Source organism: Pongo pygmaeus, chromosome 23 (genome assembly GCF_028885625.2).
Source record: "Pongo pygmaeus isolate AG05252 chromosome 23, NHGRI_mPonPyg2-v2.0_pri, whole genome shotgun sequence".
NCBI classification, from domain to species: Eukaryota; Metazoa; Chordata; class Mammalia; order Primates; family Hominidae; genus Pongo; species Pongo pygmaeus.
Window position 1 is genome coordinate 33,498,302 of NC_085931.1, and position 21,438 is coordinate 33,519,739.

The 21,438-nt window shown below is 47.9% G+C and overlaps 1 protein-coding gene across 2 annotated transcripts in view; it reads left to right on the plus strand.

The window, feature by feature from the left end:
- The window catches only part of DGCR2 (DiGeorge syndrome critical region gene 2), an 85,144-nt gene that overhangs the window by 824 nt on the left and 62,882 nt on the right, over nt 1-21,438 (plus strand). The gene's annotated exons all lie outside the window — the stretch shown is intronic.

The window sequence follows — 21,438 nt, forward strand, 5'->3', positions numbered from 1 at the left end:
CACCAGGAGTCAGCCTAGCGTTGTGTGGCCGGCGCGAGAGTCCCGGGAGCCGAGACCTCGCCACTGTGCGGGGCCCTTAGCCGTGCTGCGTGTATGTGATGAATGAGTCCGTGCTTTGGAACTCCCCTCGGAGCTAGTGTGTTCTTAAGTCTGTGGTGGGGAATCAGAACCGTGGCAACCAGGAGACCCTTTTCTACCTATTTCAGTGTACCTCCCCTTGAACTGCACCGAAAAATCAAACCCCCTAAATGCAGGGCCGATGTATCCATCAGGCACAGGAATCCTGGTATCACTTGCCCACGGTACTTTTAGTGGCCTTCGAATGTTATTTTATTTATTTTTTTAAGTCAGCAGAAAAGAAGTTTTAGGTAAAAAAAAAAGTTTTCATATGTATATTAATACAGTCATCTTTATGCCAATACAGTGAAAAAGCATGACTCTTAATATTTCTTAATGGAGGAAAGGTCCCATGAAGGCAGAAGTGCCAGGGCCATCTTCTCTGATGACCTGGGTGTGGGAGCACGGGGTGTGTGGCCCTCTCCTGTGCCCTAGCCAGGCTCCCAGCCCAGATACACCGCACCTCTCGGCTCTGCGCTTGTGTCATCTGTATGGAATGTCTGCCTCCTCCCTATGGCCTACCTGGTGGCCAGGGCCCTGACCCGTGCTCAACCTGGACAGATTCAGTGATGCTTCTCTGGTCTCCCCATGTACAGCTAGTTGCTCACTGCTTTTGGCTGCTCTCTGGGCAGCGGGATGACTGGTTGTGGGGTGGCCTTGGTAAGAACAGAAGCCAGGAAAAGGGCTACCTGTGGAGGAGGGTATCATATAGGCTCTTGGAGGTCAGAACCAATGGGTTTGTGGGTTCTTGTGATTAACTTCTTTAGAAAACATGTATGTACCTGTAGAGAGGTAGAAGGTCACCGTTTTCTGATTCCTGAGTCCCAGTTTTGCAGATGAGGTCACCGGGCTCAGGTGAGGCCATATTATGCCTGGCTTCTTTGGGGTGCGTCTGGTTCCAGGCCCAGCATCTCCTGCCTGGGTGATAGAGGTGACTGACGTCCCCGACTCCTTTTTCCTTGCCAGCCTTTTCACATAGTCTGCCAAATGGCCAGCAGCAACTGAGAAAGTGCCTGTGAGTGCTTGCCCCCTGCCCATCCCTAGGGAATCCAAGTGACGAGAACAAGCCCCTCCTTTTAGGAGTGCCTGATGTGGAACAGAGGCCAGGTGTAAGTCACTTGTCACACTCCTGTGTGTTGAATACCCCGGAGTGTGGGGTCCCAGAGGTGGGTGGAGGTGGCCATCTTTTTGTACCCGTGAAGCAGTGAGGGCGTCACAGGAGACCTCACAATGAGATTGGAGTAGGGCATGGGTGGGGTGGCTCTGGTAGAGGGAGCAAACTTATTCTTTTGATTCCATGACTCTCCAGATGAGAACCTTGCAGCTACCCCTGGAGGCGTCTTGAGTTGCCCTGCAGAACCCGGGGAGCTGCAGCTGGCTCCCTGGCTTTGGCTGGGCAGGGAGGGCAGGCCTCTGGGCCTGATGTGTTCCTTGTATGCCCACGTGTGCCTCTTCACACATTGACCCTGTGTGCTTCCTGAGAGTGCTGCAGGGATCTGCCTGGCTGGTGCTTGCAAGAGGCTGGGGCTTCTCTGGTCTTAGTCTGCGTTCTTTCTGTGGGGATTCCGGCCTTAAAAGCATACTTGAGTATGAGGAAGGTACCAGTCAAAGCCCACTTCTCAGGAGGGTGTTTTCTGACTCCTGCCTGGTGGGGTCCCTGAAGATGAGGCCAAGCCACTTGGGCCTTCTCTCTGGTACAGGGCAGGGTGGAAGGCCTTTCATGGAGTTATGGGGCAGCAAGTGCTTGCTGTACTTGACCTTTCACCAATTTTTTTTTTTTTTTTTTTTTTGGAGATAGAGTCCTGCTCTGTTGCCCAGGCTGGAGTGCAGTAGTGTGATCTTGGCCCACTGCAACCTCCACCTCCTTGGTTCAAGCGATTCTCCTGCCTCAGCCTCTGGAGTAGCTGGGATTACAGGCATCCACCTCCACGCCCGGCTAATTTTTGTATTTTTAGTAGAGATGGGGTTTTGCCATGTTGGCCGGGCTGGTCTGGAACTCCTGACCTCTGGTGATCCACCCGCCTTGGCCTCCCAAAGTGCTGGAATTACAGGCCTGAGGTACCATGCCCGGCAATTTTTTTTTAAATGCACATTTGAATTTGATTTAAGATGTGTCATGTGCCGGACACTGTTCTAAGCACTAACATATGTTAACTCTCAAGAGGTCCCTGCTAGATGCTGTTTTTAGCTTCATTTAAAGATGGGGAAACTGAAATCCAGAGCGCTCATGAAGCTAAGAGGCTGAGATGAGATTTCATCTTAGGAGTCTGGCCTTCCCCCCATCATGCACCCGTGACTGGGGCCTGTGCACTCCAACTGTGTGTCTCCAGCCCAGCCACAGGAGTACCTCACATTATGCTCTGAACAGCTTCCTTAACCCCAGGTGGAGGCACAGACTGCCTCTGTCCCCTGTTAGGTCCCGGGGTCCTCTAGGTGAGGGTGCAGAATCTTTTTCCATGTGGATACTCCAGTCTGAGGGACAGAACCACTCACCCTCTGCCAAATCCCTTCTGTGTTTGGCCATGTGACCACTGATGATGTGTGTTATGATCACTGGGGGTGTGATGAGGAAGAAGGGTTGGAGATTACTGCTGAGGTAACTGACAGCAAGATGGTGGGGGAATTTGGGGACCACTGATTGTGATATTGTCTCATTGGCCCTTTCTCCATCTGTGTAGAGAAGGCAGCATCGATTGCTGATTCTAAAACTGTTTTTCTTTCTAGCTTTAATTGTGAAACAAAATTATATCATGAGCCACAGCTCTATCCAGGTTGAACCCACCATACATAGCTGAGAAAAAATTGCCTTCTGAGTGCTGGTGCACCCTGGTCCCTTCCTGCTGGTTGTTGGTCCTGTACAGGGCTTGTGCTCAGCTAGGCCCCTTGGTAAGGTACAGGACTAGAAGGTCGTCTTCCTTCTATTGCTGGTACAGCTAGCTGGGAGAGGCAAGTGACTTGTCTAATGTCACACAGCTGGTGAGCAGCAGAGCGTGGGTTCAGACCCAGGTGGAGCTGGCTGCTAGCTCAGGGTTCTTTCTCTTTTGCTTTCAGTAGGCAGCTGTGCTGAGCTGATAAAATCTCAGGGAGCTGAGAAGTGAACACAGCACCTTGGCTCTGGAGTCCAGAGTTTTTTTTTGTTTGTTTGAGATGGAGTTTCTGTCTGTCACCCAGGCTAGAGTGCAGTTGCGGGATCTCAGCTCACTGTAACCTCTGCCTCCTGGGTTCAAGTAATTCTCCTGTGTCAGCCTCCAGAGTAACTTTGATTACAGCGCACACCACCATGCTGGGCTAATTTTGTATTCTTAGTAGAGACGGGGTTTCACCATGTTGGCCACGTAGGCTGGTCTCAAACTCCTGGGCTCAAGTGATCTACCTGCTTTGGCCTCCCAAAGTTACGGGATTGCAGGTGTGAGCCACCTCGCCCGGGCTGGAGTCCAGAGTTTTCTTTCATGTGAAGTAGCACAGGGGTTTGGTGAATAGGGAGAGAGTGCATATTTTCATCACAAGGAAAAGTGACCGAGGTTCAGAAGTAGCTGGAGAGGTGAGCTTGCACCTAGCCTTGCCAAATCCTCCTGAGTTTGGAGTGCTTTCGTCTGTAGCTGCTACCATGACACTTTGTAGAGTTTGTCCACTGGTAGATTTGGCTTTTGGGTTAACAAGTTCATTTTTTTTAGTTGGAAAGTGGTGTAATATACTTTCTATCTTCACTAGCTAATGAATTTTCCTTTTTTTTTCTTGACAAAAAGAAACCTTTTATTTGGAAATAATTTCAAACTCAGAAAAGTTGCAAGAGTAAAATGAGTGCAGAGAACACCTGCATATCCTTTGCTGAGGCTTCCCTACTGTTGGCATTTTACCTTATTTGCCTTACCTCTCATCTTCCGTGTGTATGTGCATATCTGTGTACTCACACACATTGCTTTTTTCTGAACCATTTGAGAGTACGTTGTATGCGCCATGGCCCTTTATCGTTGTACATGTTAACCAGCAGAGAGTAGAGGCTGCTCCCACTTAACCCCACCTCATTGTTCTCACTAACACCTGCTATGTGCCAAGCCCTGTGTCACGTGGGAAGGTCTCGTGGGTGCAGGAAGCCCTGTGGTTAAAGCCCAGGTTGGCCCAGGTGGAGGCAAGCTGGCATCACTGCACGTCAGGGTTATTGTTTTAGTTGGCGGTTCTGGGTTTAGGAATGAAGACTGCTGTTGTGGAAGATTTGTGCTGTGTTAGGCTGCGCCTTCCCTGCTCCGCTTCCGAAGCTAGCTTGTGGGCACTTTCCCACCCCTTCCTTCCCAGACACTTCCCAGAGTACTGAGTGATTATATCCTCTTAGCAGCGGTGGCCGGTGATTTGTTTGTGCAAGTGTCCTTCTAGCAGTGACAGCAGGTAATCTTGTTATGCATAGATCCTCTTAGCAGTAATGGGAGGTGATTGATCTGTGTGTGTCCTCTTAGCAGTAAGGGCAGGTGATCTAGCTGTGCACGTGTCCTCTTAGCTATGGTGGGAGGTGATCTGGTTGGTCAGGTGTCCTCTTAGCAGTGATGGGAGGTGATCTCAGTGATGGGAGGTGATCTCATTATGCATGTTTTCTCTTAGCAGTAGTGGCAAGTGATCCGGTTGTGTGCATGTCCTCTCAGCAGTGATGACAGGTGATCTAATAGTGCATGCATCCTCTCAACACTGATGGCAGGTGATCTAGTTATTGACTCTCCCCTGCTGGACCTGAGCCTTTGACAGGCAGGAAGTTCCTCTGCCTCTCTTGGTTGTTGGCATAAGGAAGGACCCGATTGGCATTTAGTAGTTTCTTGACTCTTAAGTGGAATGCATCAGTGACAACATTTAAGGACCCCGTAGAAAGCTCTTGACTGATTAGATGTCTTTTCCTTGGTGTGCTATTAGATTTTCTCTTATCATATGTGCTGTTAGGTTTGGGTTCTGAGGTTTTGATGACCGTCCTCTTTCCTTTCTTTCCCTGCCAGTCTGCAGAGTGGGCTCGGTAATCCCGAGAGACCAGTTTCGGGCCAACAGTTCATTGAGCAGAGTGATGCATGGGCTTGGGTATGGTTATTATGTGATAACTGTGTAACAACTGTATTTGTGTTTCTGACATGATTTACCAGTTGTCCTGGGAAGTTTAGTCAAAGCCAGTCCATCTCATCCTGCCATTCCAAGCTGTGTGTCCTGTCAGTGTGGACATGGCAGGCTTGGCAGGGCAAGTCTAGGTTGGAGGGTGAATGGCCTGTGGACCCAGATGCCCTGGACCTTCTGGGCATCCACCTGGGAGATGGGGAAGCTCAGGTCTGGTTTTGCCTCAAATGAGCTGTCAGTAAAAGTAGCAGCTGGGATTAGATCAAGCCTTCTCATCCTGGTCCATGGCAGGCAGTTGGGTATGGTGACTTAAGAGCATGGGCTCTAGAGCCACACTGCCTAGGCTCAATCTGTTCTACTGCTCACTCTGTGACTTCTGCTTCAGTTTCCTCATTTGGAACATGGACATCATAACAGAGCTTTATAGAGATGTTGTGAGGATTAAAATGGGGAAGTATAAAATTCTAAAAAGTGTCTGACATAAAGCAAACTCTTCGTCAGGCAAACTGTTAGTGTTAATACAGATAGAGTTCAGGAACCCTGAACTGAAATGTGAAATGTGAGGTGGTTTGTGCACAGGGCTTATTGGTCCGGAGAGGGCTCCCTCAGGAGGTGGCAGAGTGCAGTGACTCTGAAGAGTGTCTGCCACACAGAGAGTGCTCTTTGCTGTTCTGATGGGATCAGAGGGACTGCGTATGACTTGCTGAGAGCCCCCGAAACAGCCATGGTGCTTTGGACAGGGCTGGGATTGTTCATACACGTTTTGCTCTTTGTCACATTCATGCTGTGTCACCTGGGCCTGGTCAGGCACAGACTGGGCACTCAGAAATCAGTTATTGAACAAATGCACAAATGCCTATTTATATTTTGACATAAAGAGCAACAGCTACTTTAGTCAGCAGGCCTTGCAGCTGCCTCTGGTGGGGGTGGCAAGGAGGATGAGAGCCTTGTGGCAGTCCTGCAAAAACGCCTTGGGAGGATGGGATCCGGGGGTAGGGGACATGGCTGTGGAGCCAGCTGGCCTGGGCCCCACCCTGGTGAGAGCTTGCTTCTGTGATGGGAGCTGAGCTGAGAGGTGAGAGCAAATGCGGCTTCTCATTAATGTGGATCCTCACTGAAGCTCACCAGCTGCCCAGCCTGGGGTGGAGGGTTGAGGGGCTCCCAGCGGGAGGGACCCCAGCAAGCTGGTGCAGAGGGAGCTGCCTCTCTGATGGACTTGCTGGCATCTGGCTTTGAGAACTGGACTGCCCTGTGTGAGGATGTGGCTGGACCTTCCCTGGGTCGTTTGCACAGTGTAGGGCTTGTTTCTGGTCAAGAGCTGGCTGGGTGCATGGGCTGCACATGCTTGCCTCTTGGCCTTCTCCTCCTCCTCTGCCTGGGGTAGCTGTTGCTTCAATCACTCTGAACTGGTCATTGTTCTTAGTGCCCTTGTACCCTACAGGTCCCTCCCTGTAGGCTGACTTCTGGCTGACCTCTGGCAAAATGGCAGACAGCTATCAGTTTGGTTAGCTTGTCTTCCTTGGTTAGTCTGTCATCCTTCAGCTGTTGGCTGCTACCTGTTGGACAGGACAGTACTGAGGACAGTATTCTGGTGGGTATGCTGGACTAAGGGTCCCCCAGGTAGACCCTGCCCTCTTCCTTGCCTGGGAAGTCTCATTTTCTGGGAAACCTTCCTTAGGAGTTCATAGTTGTGGAGAGGATTGTTTGTGGCTGGCCAGGGCACTGGATGAGGGGCAGGAGTCACAGCAGAGGGACCCAGAAGGTCAACACAGGGATGATCAGCAGGAGACTGACCACAGGACCTGGCCAGATGCTCCACTGAAACTAGGTCTGCTGATGCAGAGGTCTCTCCGGTGCCACTGGCTGCTTCTTAGGGCCTCCAGGTAGATTAGTTTACCTACAAAACTCTGTCTATGGTCTCAGAATAAGAGGATCTGGAAGAGCTAGAGGCTTGTTGGGGGCCATGGCAGGCCTTTGCTGCAGCTCTTGGAGGTTTCTTGGCCACTCCTGGCAGTGGGAGCAGCTCTTAGGATTTCCCCATCTACCCTATTTGCAAAGGATGCCTGCTAGACCAGCATGGTAAGCCGTGGGGCATGGAGAGAGCCCAAGGGTGTAGAAGATCTTGTCTGGACAATCTAGAAAAAATAAAGTTGATATTTTTTCACATTTGCTAACATTCATACATAGAATATTTTACATAAATGGAATTATATTTTTTATTTAATTTTTTTATTTAACTTATTTTGAGATCTTTGTAGATCAGTGCATATATAACTTCATTCTTTTTTTTTTTTTTTTTTTGGGTAACAAGATGGAGAGGAGAGGTGGGAATGGGTCGGGGCCAGATTGTCTTAACTTGTTCTTTTTTTTTTCTCAGACGGAATCTTGCTTTTGTTGCCCAGGCTGGAGTGCAGTGGCACAATCTCAGCTCACTGCAACCTCCACTTCCTGGGTTCAAGTGATTATGTTGCCTCAACCTCCCAAGTAGCTGGGATGACAGGCGTCTGCCACCATGCCTGGCTAATTTTTGTATTTTTAGTAGAGATGGGATTTTGCCATGTTGGCCAGGCTGGTCTCAAACTCCCGACCTCAGGTGATCCGTCTGCTTTGGCCTCCCAAAGTGCTGAGATTACAGGCATGAGCCACTGTGCCTGGCCTAACTCATTCTTTTTTAGAAATCTTTTTACTTTGGAAATATTTCAAACCTACATAACAGTAGGTTGACTTGGCAAGTGGAAACCCCTTCACCTGGCCTCTTCAGGATGGGAGCATGTCGCCTTCTGACATGTTTCCATCAACTTGAAATTCCTTTTTACCAGGCTTATCTTGTACCTTACCTGCCCCAGACTGGAATGGGGCATTTTTCCACAGAGCGCTGGTTCCTTTTGGTGGGAGATGGTATTTAGAAAGCAGGATTTTGGTGGTAGATGTGTTTATTGCTAGCTACTAGGGTATGCTGCAACTCCATCTTTTCAGTCTAGCCCAAGAGGTGTGTGCATACATGCATGTGTCTGTGCCTGCGTAAGTTCATACTGTTATTTATTTTTTATTTTTTATTTTTTGAGACGGAGTCTCGCTCTGTTACCAGGCTGGAGTGCAGTGGGGTGATCTCGGCTCACTGCAACCTCCGCCTCCCGGGTTCAAGCGATTCTTCTGCCTCAGCCTCCCAAGTAGCTGGAACTACAGGCATGCGCCACCACGCCTGGCTAATTTTTGCATTTTTAGTAAAGATGGGGTTTCACCATGTTGGCCAGGATGGTCTCGATCTCTTGACCTCATGATCTGCCTACCTCCGCCTCCCAAAGTGCTGGTATTACAGGTGTGAGCCACTGCGCCTGGCCCATACTGTTTCTTTAGTTTTAATCCAGCGTTCCAGGGTCTTGCTTGCTTTCTGTTTCGTGTTTGTTTCTCTCTTTTTCTATAGTGAGAACCCTGGCTCCCAACAGCATCAGTAGGCTTACTCATTTGCTTAGTCTTACACTGCACCCAGAATAGTTTCAGAAGTACTGCATTCACACCACTAGTAACAGCAGACCTACTAAGTAGAATTTAATTTTTTTTTTTTTTTTTTTTTAGTTCTTTGTGTTTTCAGACTTATGGTGTATACTCAAGAGTCTTGGGTTCAAAAGCTACTTGGATTAATTCTCTTCTCTCTTCCATGTGATTGTTACACGATTAGGTTCAAAACTGTGTTGAGGCAGGGCAGGGTGGTTCACACCTGAAATTCCAGCACTTTGGGAGGCTGAGGTGGGTGGATTGCTTGAGCCCAGAAGTTCTAAACCAGCCTGGGCAATATGGCATCTCCGCAAAAAATACAAAAATTAGCTGGGCGTGATGGCACACGCCTGTAGTCCCAGCTACTTGGAGGGGACTGAGGTGGGGGGATCATCTGAGTCCAGTGAGCTGAGGTTATGGTGAGCTGAGGTTATGGTGAGCCGAGATCATGCCTCTGCACTCAGCCTAGGCAACAGAGCAAGACCTGCCTCAAAAACCAAAACCAAAAAAAAACCATGTTTTTTTTTATTTGAAACCATGTTTATTAAATAATATTGAGAGTGGTATTTACTGTAACCTCAGTATTATAACAAGCCCCTCTTTCATTACACTAGTTGGTAAGGAAGCATCTCAATTTTTAACAGGTTTTATTATTTTCCTAGGTAATTTTTTTTTTTTTTTTTTTAGATGGAGTCTCGCTGTGTCACCTAGGCTGGAGTGCAGTGGTGCGACCTCGGTTCACTGTAACCTCTGCCTCCCGGTTTCAAGCGGTTCTCCTGCCTCAGCCTCCCCAGTAGCTGGGACTACAGGTGCGTGCCACCACGCCCAGATAATTTTTGTATTTTTAGTGGAGATGGGGTTTCGCCATGATGGCCAGGCTGGTCTTGAACTCCTGACCTCAAGTGATCCACCCGCCTCTGTCTCTGAAAGTGCTGAGATTATAGGCATGAGCCATCATGCTCAGCCAATAATTGGATATTTTAAAAAGAATTATTTTCATTTCTGACAGTCCTGAGCCTTCGTTGACGTACTTTTGTCAAAACTCTTGGCAAATCACTTTTTCAGTTTCAGTTTCTTCCTGGAGACAAAAAAAAAAAAGAGTTTAGATGTTCAAGGGCTATTTGGGCCCAAGTGCTGACATTGTGAGCTTGTTGGTTTAACAGGGTCTCAATTCCACCAGCCATCACCCTTTGTGTTTCCTGTCCATCCGATAGCTTGGGTTCGTGCTCTGTTAGTCTTTGGGTATGCAGTGGTATGGGGGAGCTGTCTGAAGCAGGGGCTGAGGTTGGCCTGGGAGTTTGGGTATAGTTGTACACACCCTTTACCTGACAAGACTCATTGTGGAGGGGTGATCAGTGAGGCAGGTGGTAGGTCTGTTTTGGAGATTAGGATGCTGAGACCCAGAGAGGTTAATTAGCTTGCCTGGTGGCATCATTTAGCTTTTAAGTAGAAGCAAGAACAGGAAACTCAGGACTGCTGTCCTGAGCCACATGCTTTGCCTCCTGCACCATGATTCCAAAAGCTGATGAAAGAGCTGTATGGCAGAGGGAGCTAAGTGGAGCGCCACCACCTGGGGCCTCTTGCCTAAGAACCGGGCACCTTTTCACTGGGTTGGGCATTGCTAGTGTTCACAGTTCTGACTGTACCAGCATCTCGTGTGGGCACTGATGCTGTGATGTCTCTTTGGGCTTGGGTGATCAATTCAGGCCAGCTGGTGACCACCCTCTGTGATCTCACCACACAGTGATTGCAATCAAAGCTACCTGTGCGTTTCCAGAAGCTTGGGAGGCTTATTAGAGTGTTACCTTCTTTTGTATGGACGGACTTTGTGGGTTTTCAACTGTGTGGATGTATTAACTCCTTAACAAACATTCATGAAAGTAAAAGATGAGGAAAAGGTATTTTAAAAGGAAAAAAATTTGTATAACTGAATGTAAAACATACTACTTAACAGAAAAAATAGATCTAAAATGCTTGGAACCCACAAAAAAGTTAAATGAAATTCTAGCTTAATGCTGTTGCATATTTCTGCTTTATAATTGCAACATGAGATGTGATGCCTTTTTATAGGAAGTAGGTACTCATATTAACCTCATTTTACAGATAGAGAAACAGAGCTTGGGAGACTAAGTGACTTAGCTGAAGTCACACAGCTTTTAAAGTCATGGAGTGGGTATTTGAAACCCGGGCAGCATAGAGTTCATGCTGTGATATTGCACAGCTTCAAGAGAAGTCTCCGGCTCTTTTTCCATCTACTCCTTGTCTTTCTCCTTCTGCCTTTTCTTTCTTTTTTTTTTTAAATTTAATTTTATTTTACTTTAAGTTCCAGGATACATGTGCAGAACATGCAGGTTTGTTACATAGGCATACATGTGCCATGGTGGTTTGCTGCACCTAACAACCTGTCATCTAGGTTTTAAGCCCCACATGCATTAGGTATTTGTCCTAATGCTCTCCTCCCGCCTTTTCAATGTGAACCTCCCCACTCTGCTTTTCTTGTCTTCGTCCCATAGCTTCAGCAGGCTCCAGGTGCCGCAGCCCTGACTCCTCAGGGCCCACCCCTGCTGTGTCCACGCAAATGCCCCCAGGAAGCTGACACTTCCCCGCAGCCTGTTCCTGCAGCCCCTGCCTTGGTTCTTAGCTGATGCTGTCATCATTATCACCCCCACCCCCTCCCCATTTCTGAGCATCAGGCACCCTGATCAGCACTTAGCATGTAATAGCTCCATTAACCTTAACTGTAACCCCACTTTTTGGATAGAGTTTTTGGTGTGTTAAATCTTGTGCTCAACTTAGATTTTGAAATAAGAGCAGGAAATGAAGCTTTCAGACTACAAATGTTTCCTTTGAATGTTCTTTAAAGACCCCATATGATAGGACATGTGCTTTTTGTGAGTGTAACTCCCTGTGGTGATCACACTAAAGTTTGGACCCACTCTGTTAGACAAGGGAGGAACTGGGCAGAGCTGCCTGCCCATGGCTGGGCTGTAGGTTCAGTCTCCTTTTAGATACGTCAGATTTCTAGTCTTGCTTTCTCGCAGGAGTTACTTCATTCAGTTGTAATATTATCCTTAGGACTTTAAAATCCCTCCATATTTTATGTGTGCTTTTCAGGGTCAGGTGGCCCCACTGCTACCGCAGTTTTTTTTTTTTAATAGCGTAAAATATACCATCATAACCACTCAATTCAGTGTTCAGTTCATTCAGTGTTCAGTAGTGCCAGAGTATGTACCTTGTTATGCAACAGATCTCTAGAATGTTTTCATCTTGCAAAACTGAAACTCAGTACCCATTGAGTAACTACCCCTCCCTTTTATCTTTCTTTCCAGCCTGGCAACCACCATCCTACTTCCTGTTTCTAAGAGTTTGACTACTTCAGATACTCCGTATAAGTAGAATCATGCAGTATTTGTCTTTTTATGTTTGGCTTATTTTACCTCAAGGTTCATCCATGTTGTAGCACGTGTCAGAACTTTTTAAGGCTGAGTTGTATTCCACTGTATGCATATACTGCATTTTGTTTATTCAGTGTACACCTGGGTTGCTTCCACCTCTTAGTTATTGTGAGTAGTACTGCTATGAGCATGGGCATATGAATATCTCTTTGAGACCTTGCCTTCAATTAATTTTGGTATATACCCAGAAGTGGAATTGGAATTGCTGGATCATATGGTAATTCTATTTTTAATTTTTTAAGGAAACTCCATGCTGTCTTCCATAGTGACTGTACCATTTTACATTCCTACCAACGATGTACACGAGTTCTGATTTCTTCACATCCTTGCCAACACTTGTTTGTTTGTTTGTTTTTGACAGTGGCTATCCTAATGGGTGAGGTGATAGCCTATTGTGGTTTTGGCTTACATTTCCCTGATGATTAAGGAGGTTTTTTTTTTTTCTTTTCCTTTTGAGACAGTTTTGCTCTGTCATCCAGGCTGAGGTGCAGTGGTGTAATCGTAACTCCCCGAAGCCTTGACCTCCTGGGCTCAAGTGATCCTCCTGCCTCAGCCTTCCATGTAGTTGGCACTACAAATGCATGCCACCACACCCAGCTAATTTTTTGATTTTTTTTTTGTAGAGATGAGATCTCACTTTGTTGCTTAGGCTGGTCTTGAGTTCCTGGGCTCAAGCAATCCTCCCACCTCCGCCTCCGAAAGTGTGAGGTTCATTTTCTGATATGTGGAGTCCAACTGTCTAGTACCATTTGTTGAAAGGTTATACTTTCTCCATTGAATTGTCTTTGTACCTTTGTCAGAATCCATTGACTACATTTGTGTGGGTCTATTTCTGAGATCTGTATTCTGTTCTGTTCTGTTGGTCTGTGCATCTTTTTTTTTGTTTTTAGATAAATTCTCTGTTGCCCAGGCTGGAGTACAGTGGTGGGATCACAGCTCACTGCAGCCTTGACCTCCCTGGCTCAAGTGATCCTCCCACCTCACCCTCACTGAGTAGCTGGGACCACAGGTGTTCACCATCATATGTGACTAATATTTTTATTTTAATTTTTGTAGAGACTGGATCCCTGTGTTGCCCAAGCTGGTCTCCAGCTCCTGGGCTCAGGTGATTCTCCTGTCTCAGCTTTCCAAAGGGTTGGGATTACAAGTGTGAGCTACTGTGCTCAGTGTGGTCTGTGTATCTTTACTAAGCTTTTGATCAAAGACTTTTTTAATTTTAAAGAAGTCTGATTTATCATTTTTTCTTGTTATGGTCGTGCTTTCTGTTTTTGTCTAATAAATCTTTGCCTACCCCAAGGTTACGAAGATCTTCTCCTTCCCTAGTAGAATCTGAGCTTTGTGGGGGCAGACACCTTATGTTTCTCCTCCTGCTTTTCTCACTTGTGTCCTGTACAACACCTGGCCCCTAGGAGGTACACGGCAGTGTTCATGGAAGGAGCAAATGAGTTGTCTTAAGGATTCATAATAATGTACTCTAAGCACTTGATATACTGCCTGGCACATGCAGAATGAGCATTCAGGAATCTGATTTGACGACAGCTGTTCTTTCTCTTAGAGAAATTGGCTGTGCTATTCTGTGGCTGTGATAGAAATGTGGTGCGAGTGTTGGATGAAACTGCTGATGTTTACATCAGATGCGAGATAGCTCTCACTCCAGCTCTGTCCCACCTCCTGCCCTGGTCTTATTCCCAAGTATGTAGCCCCTCCTGCCCGAACCCCCGTGAAATAAGGACTGATTGCAAGTTGCTGTTCTTTTCCTGAAAGTGTCACTCATGGAATAGGTATGCTTGGCGGACCTGCCTTTCTCTTCTTTCATCTTATATGATCCCTTCCTTTTTCTTAGGACCTTCCCTTCTTTTCTAGGATAACTTATTTTAAACAGGGCCTTCTTTCCCAAACATCTGCCTAAGGAGAAGCCCCAGGGCAGAGCAGCTGAGCCAGTGTTTTGGTTGGACAGCATCTACAGATAGATGGTAGCAGGTGGTGATCACTTCTTCTCCTGGAGGTAGAAAATGCTTGTTATTTATGAGAAATAAATGCTGAAGCATAGGCCTTGTCCCTTTGTTCTTGTGTGGTGTTCCCCAGTGTCAGTGTTGTGACCCCTTGGGCTGTGGGAGAAAGTGGCTGGCACTCCCCTAGCGCTTGGCAACCCTACTCCCTCTCCACTGTCGCAGGAGAGCTGGCCACCTGTCTCCAGTGGTGGTGATGGGGAGTCAGGAGCTCCAGGGTCCAGGGGAGGAGTGACTGAGGGTGGAGTCTTCACTCAGAGATTCCACTTGCCCCGGGGGCTGTTTGGAAATGGGTTTGGTGATTATGTGTTTGGGGAGCTACTGCCATTTAGGGAGCCATATCAAAGAAGTTGCAGGCATATTTCAAAACCACAGCAGGAGTGTTTGCAGGTGTAAAATATTTTGTTCTAGTAACTGGCCACTGGTAGGGAAAAAAAGTACAATATGTTGGTACATCCTTGGCTCTGCGCCAGACTGGTGGTGGGGCTCTGGTATCCCTGGGCTTTGTGCAGTGAGCCCCTAGAGGCTCTACTGACTGCTGTCTCAGTGAAGGAAATGGCTCAGAGCTGGAAAGTTTGGACCTGGTCCTCTAAGGAGTCAGAATGCAGAGCCCCAGCCAGGGGCTCTGCTGGCTTCAGGGATGGGGATTTGGGTCAAAGAGCCCACAGCCTGGCCTCTGATGCCCATTCTGCTGCTGCCAACTTGATGTGGGACACTGAGTAGGCGGGTCAGCCCCTCTGAGAAGCTAGCTGGCTGGACTAGTTGGGGGTTTCAATACAAAGAACAGCTTCAGGCCTTCCTTCACATTTTGCTAATGAAACTTCCAATCTTATCATTTTCCATGAGCCACACATGTCTTGTTCCTGTTTGAACTCTGGGCCCTTGTGGGTGAGGAGCCGGCTGGCCTCTGAGCTCCTTGTGGCTTGAGGTTCAGATGCTGGCATCCTTGGTGCTGTAGCCTGTTGGCTGCCAGTACAAAGGATGCCCAGGCCTCCAGGTATCAGCAGTCTTCACTGCCCCCCGCTGCTGAGACGCAGTGGCAGATCAAACTGCACAGAACCCCTGGCCATGGTTCCTGCCTCCCGTCCTCTCTTTGCCCTCGTGGGTCCCTCTCAGAGCATTTACCTCTTCAGAGGACCTCCCAGGATTGTTCCTAAGGGTGGCATATGTGAAACTTAAGCAGCTGATCATTGTTGGAGTGATTTTCTCCTTTGGGCCTCATGACCTCTGTGGAAGTCAGGAGGGATAGGCAGGGCAGGATGGTCACCTCCATGCTTTACAGATGGAGGAAGCAGCCTGGCGAGGCGGAGTAGGGTTGCACGGGCCAGGAGCTGAAGCCTGCTGTTTGTCTCGCGATGGATCTCTGGGGCGTCTTTCCAAGCCAGTCCTCCCCGCATGGTTCCAGGAAGCCACAGGGGTGGGGAGGTTGCGTGCTGGCCTGCTGGTGCTACGGGGCAGTGGCAGCGATGGGGAAGGGGCTAGACGGGCTGCAGGGGAGAGCTGCAGGGACTGGTGAACCAGGACCCCCAAGAACCTGGGTGTGGGGCTTTGCAGGAAGGTTAGAGGTGGCCCTTGGATTCCATAAAAGGGCAGATGGCATTTGAGCACTGTAGAGAAGGCAGGGAGTTTGAGATGTTGATCACAGTTGGTTCTGGGATGGTCTGTGCACTGTTTGGAATGCCAGGTCCTGCCTTTCCTCACTTCCTAGCTCTGCCCTCCCAGGTCTGCTGTCTGTGCTGACGCAGGTTGGTGTTCTGATGATGCACTCCTCTATCACCAGCTGCGTCCCTTTTTGGAGTTATAGCACATCCCATGAAGCTATCTGGTCCCGAAGTCCCTCTGGGGCCCCGGAGTGCAGCGTGCCTTCCAGAGTGTGCGTCGCTCCTTTCCCCACTGGGCAGCACCTGTTCAGGATGGGTGCTTGCCGGAGGCCTGCCCATGGCCCCTGATGGCTGAGATGTTGGCCATCTCTGAGGCCCCATTCAAGGCCTTTATTATTCACTCTTGCCTCAGGACAGAGGTGACCCCTCCATTTAGAAGGTCACTGAGCAATATGCCCTCTGTTTTGTCTTTTAGTTATTTGTGCTATCAACAGTGGTCTCTGTCCTCTCTATTTTTTTATGTTTTGAGATGGAGTCTCACGCTGTCACCCAGGCTGGAGTGCAGTCGCATGATCTTAGCTCACTGCAACCTCTGCCTCCCAGGTTCAAGCAATTCTCTCCACCTCAGCCTCCCGAGTAGCTGAGACTACAGGTGTGCGCCACCACGCCCGGCTAATTTTTGTATTTTTAGTAGAGATGGGATTTTGCCATGCTGTCCAGGCTGGTCTTGAATTCCTGGCCTCCGGTGATCCACCCACCTTAGCCTCCCAAAGTGCTGGGATTACAGGCGTGAGCCACCGCACCCGGCCCTCTGTCCCTTCTTGAGGGCATCTGGAGAAGAGATGGCTGGCCCAGGGCAGAACCCAGCATCCACACCTCTGGTCTCCTAGAGCTGCGTGGTCACCTGTTATAATAGCCCAGCCAGCCCTTGGCTTCCAAACCTTCTCCTCTCTGCTGCTGCTACTTTGAAGTGTGGTGCTGGACAAATCTCCCTTTCCTAGTAGCAACTTGTATGGAAGGTGAAATGACCTGTGGGAAAGCCCCACTGGGAAGCAGCTGCCAGCTCTTTCCAAGACAGAATGTCTGTGCAGTAAAGCTTTCCTGCCAGGTGTGAGCAGGCCTGCCAGGGATGCTGGAACCTTCTGTTCTGGGCACTCCAGCAGGGCATGGGTGTCCCCTGCCCCGGGTGTGGGAGTCTGTGTCTGATGGGTCTCAGACTGCTCTGGTGGAGACCTATCTTAGTGGGCTGTGAGTAGTGTGAGCAGATGGGCTGGAATTTCTCCTGCATTTCTTTGCTGGAAATGTTTTGATTTTCTTAGTGATGTAACTGTGGACATGTGTGCTTCTGCTAGTACTCTGTCTCCCTCTTGTTCTTTGTGGGCAAATGTTGAAGAGAAATCAATTCTAAACAATTTATGCAGCATACTAAATTTCACACAGTAATTTGAGACAGCTCAGTTTACATAATTTAAAACAAGGCTAAGGCTTGCTGACAAAGAAGAAATTGAATCTAGAGAAAGAATCTGTATTGCAGAGACTCGTGGGTTTCTACAGGTCATGAATCCACTAATTCCTGGGCGTTGCATAGCCCAAAGCAGTAGCTCTCCAAGTGTGCCCAGGGGTCTCTGGGGGTTCCCTGACCCTTCTAGGGGCTCTGTGAGGTCAAAACTGTTTTCATGATAATATCATGAAAGGTGTCATTTGCCTCTTTCTCTCATCCTCACAAGCATAAGGTAGCATTTCCAGACACTATTTGATATGTGATGACATCATTGCTCTGACAGCTAATGGGATGTATGCTTGGGATTCTCTTTTTCTCTCTCTCTGTCTTTTGAAAGAACAGTGCCTCACTGTGTTGCCCAGCATGGATTGCAGTGGCAGGGTCATAGCTCACTGTAACCTTGAACTCCTGGGTTCAAGAGGTACTCTCACCTCAGCCTCCTGAGTAGGTAGTACTACAGACAGACACCACCGCAAGTGACTAATTTTTATTTTATTTTACTTGTAGAGTCAGGGTCTGGCTATGTTGCCCAGGCTGGTCTTGAATTCTTGGACTCAAGTGACCCACCTTGGCTTCTCAAAGTGCTGGGATTATAGGCATGAGCCACTGCACCTGGCCTCTGTTTTTTTTTTTTAAGAATTTTTTTGGCCGGGTGTGGTGGCTCACGCCTGTAATCCCAACACTTTAGGAGGCCAAGGCAGGTGGATCACGAGGTCAGGAGATCAAGACAATTCTGGCTAACACGGTGAAACCCTGTCTCCACTAAAAATACAAAAAATTAGCCGGGCGTGATGGTGCACGCCTAATTTCAGCTACTCGGGAGGCTGAAGCAGGAGAAGGGCATGAACCCGGGAGGCGGAGCTTACAGTAAGCCGAGATCGTGCCACTGCACTCCAGCCTGGGTGACAGAGCGAGACACCTCCTCAAAAAAAAAAAAAGAATTTTTTTTGTTGTGGTAAAATACACATACAATTTACCACTTTTAAGTACACAATTCAGTGACTTTAAGAACATTCAGAATGTTGTGCAGCCAGCACCACTACCCATTTCCAGAACTTTTTTTTTTTTATCATCCCAAACAGTAACTCTATACTTTTTAAACAGTAACTCCCAATTCCCCTGCCCACAGCCTTTGGCAATTTCTGTCTGTATAGATTTGCCCATTCTAGATATTTCATACTAATGGAATCATACAATATGTTGTCCTTTGTGTCTGGCTTCTTTCACTTAGCATTATGTTTTCGCAGTTCATCCATGTTATAGCATGTGTTAGTATTTCATTTCTTTTTTAAATTGTGGTAAGATATATGTAACATAAAATTTACCATTTTATCTTTTTTAGAGACAGGGTCTCATTGTGTTGTCAAGGCTAGAGTGCAGTCGTGCAATCAGATCATAACTCACTGCAGCCCCGACCTCCTGGGCTCAAGTGATCCTCCCATCTCAGCCTCCAGAGTAGCTAGGACCATAGATGCATGCCACCATGTCTGGCAAATTTTTCTATTTTTTGTGGAGATGAGGTCTCACTGTGTTGTCCGGGGTGGTCTCAAACTCCTGGCTTCAAGCGATCTTCCTGTCTCAGCCTCCCAAAGTTCTGGGATTACAGGCATTATCCACCATGCCCAGCCCCATTTTAACCTTTTTTTTTTTTTTTTTTTGAGACGGAGTCTCGCTCTGTCACCCAGGCTGGAGTGCAGTGGTGCGGTCTCGGCTCACTGCAAGTTCCACCTCCCGGGTTCACGCCATTCTTCCGCCTCAGCCTTCCGAGTAGCTGGGACTGCAGGTGCCCGCCATCATGCCCGGCTAATTTTTTGTATTTTTAGTAGAGACGGGATTTCACCGTGTTAGCCAGGATGGTCTTGATCGCCTGACCTCATGATCCACCCACCTCAGCCTCCCCAAGTGCTGGGATTACAGGCGTGAGCCACCGAGCCCAGCCCCATTTTAACCTTTTTTAAATGTACGGTTAATTCAGCGGCGCTAAGAACATGCAGAATGTTATGCAACGAGCACCATTACCCACTTCCAGAACTTTTTTGTCAATCCAAACAGAAACTATACCCATTAGACAATACTCCCTATTCTCCTCACCCTTAGTCCTCGGCAACCACCATTCTACTTTCCATCCTTATTAAATTGACTACTCTAGGTACTTCTTATGAGTGAAATCATACACTGTTTGCCTCTTTTGTGTCTGTCTTTTTTCACTTAGCATAATGTTGTCCAGGTTCATTCTTGTTATAGCATGTGTCAGAATTTTCTTCCTTTTTATGGCTGATGGCTGATCACATTCACTTTTGTTTTTTATTTTTTGTCTCACTCTTTCACCCAGGCTGGAGTATCGTGATGCGATCTTGGCTCACTGCAACCTCTGCTTCCCAGGTTCAAACAATTCTTGTGCCTCAGCCTCCCAAGTAGCTGGGATTACAGGTGTGTGCCACCATGCCCAGCTAATTTTTGTATTTTTAGTAGACACGGAGTTTCACTATGTTGGCTAGGCTGGCCTTGAGCTCCTGGCCTCAAGTAATCCACCTGCCTCGGCCTCCCAAAGTTCTAGGATTACCGACAAGTGTGGTGAGCCACCGTGCCTGGCCCACGTTCACTTTTTTTTTTTTTTTTTTTTAACAGAGTTTTGCTCTTGTTGCCCAGGCTAGAGTGCAATGGTGTGACCTTGGCTCACTGCAACCTCCGTCTCCCTGGTTCAAGTGATTTTTGTGTCTCAGCCTCCCAAGCAGTTGGAACTACAGGTGTGCACCACCACGCCCGGCTAATTTTTGTATTTTTGGTAGAGACGAGGTTTCACCGTGTTGGCCAGGGTGGTCTTGAACTCTTGACCTCAGGTGATCCGCCCACCTCGGCCTCCCAAAGTGCTGGGATTACAGGCATGAGCCACCATGCCGGGCCCCACATTTACTTTTGAAGCGACACAATACACCATTACTTGGTTGCCCATGGGGTGCTACATGCCTGCTGTTTTTATGGTGGAATAATATTCTTTTGTAGAGCTATACCACATTTATTTATCCTCCCATCTGTCATGGCCACTTGGGTTGTCTCTGCCTCTTGGTTGGTATGAATAATGCTGTTGGGAACAGTGGTGTGCCAGCATCTGTTTGAGTCTCTGCTTTTAATTCTCTTGAGTACATGCCTATGAGTGGACTCGTGAGCATTTGATAATTCTATTAAAAGGTTAAAACCTTTGAGCAGGTGCTTGGGATTCTTGTGTTCAAAAAATTCTCAAATGTATTTTTTGAGACAGGGTTTCGCTCTGATGGCCAGGCTGGAGTACAATGGCGCAATCTCAGCTCACTGCAAAGGACCATCCACCTCCGAGGTTCAAGTGGTTCTCCCACTTCAGCCTCCCGAGTAGCTGGGACTACAGGAGCGTGCCACCACGCCCGGCTGATTTTTGTATTTTTTGGTAGATACAGGGTTTCATCATGTTGGCCAGGCTGGTCTTGAACTCCTGACCTCAAGTGTTCCGACCACCTTGGCCTCCCAAAGTGCTGGGATTACAGACGTGAACCACTATGTCTGGCCAAATTTCTCAGTTTTAATTTCTGATACAGTAAATATTGACAGATATAACCCACATAAATAAAAGTTCTTTGGGGTCTTCAATAATTTTAAGTGTATTAAGGTGTCTTAGAATGAAGAAGTGTAGGAACTGCTGATGTGGCAGGTTTTTGTTTTTTTTTTAAACGGAGTCTCGCTCTGTCGCCCAGGCTGGAGTGCAGTGGCGCAATCTCGGCTCACTGCAACCTCCATCTCCCGGGTTCAAGCGATTCTTCTGCCTCAGCCTCCCGAGTAGCTGGGACCACAGGCGCCCACCACCACGCCCAGCTAATTTTTTTGTGTTTTTAATAGAGACGGGGTTTCACCATGTTAGCCAGGATGGGGCTGTCCTTATTTTGGTACTGTGGCTGGCATGTTGTGATCATGGATTGTTTCATGAAGTGTCAACAATCCATTGGCTAAGAGGAGCTGGCCTGCCTCTGCCATGCTACAGCAAGGTGACAGTCATCACCAGAAGGCCTGGGACAGGACCTTGTAAAGCCATCAGTGAAAAGGGGTGACTTTTTCTTTTTCTTTTTTTTGAGACAGTCTTTTTCTGTTGTACAGGCTGGAGTGCAGTAGCGTGATCTTGGCTCACTGCAACCTCGCCTCCCCAGTTC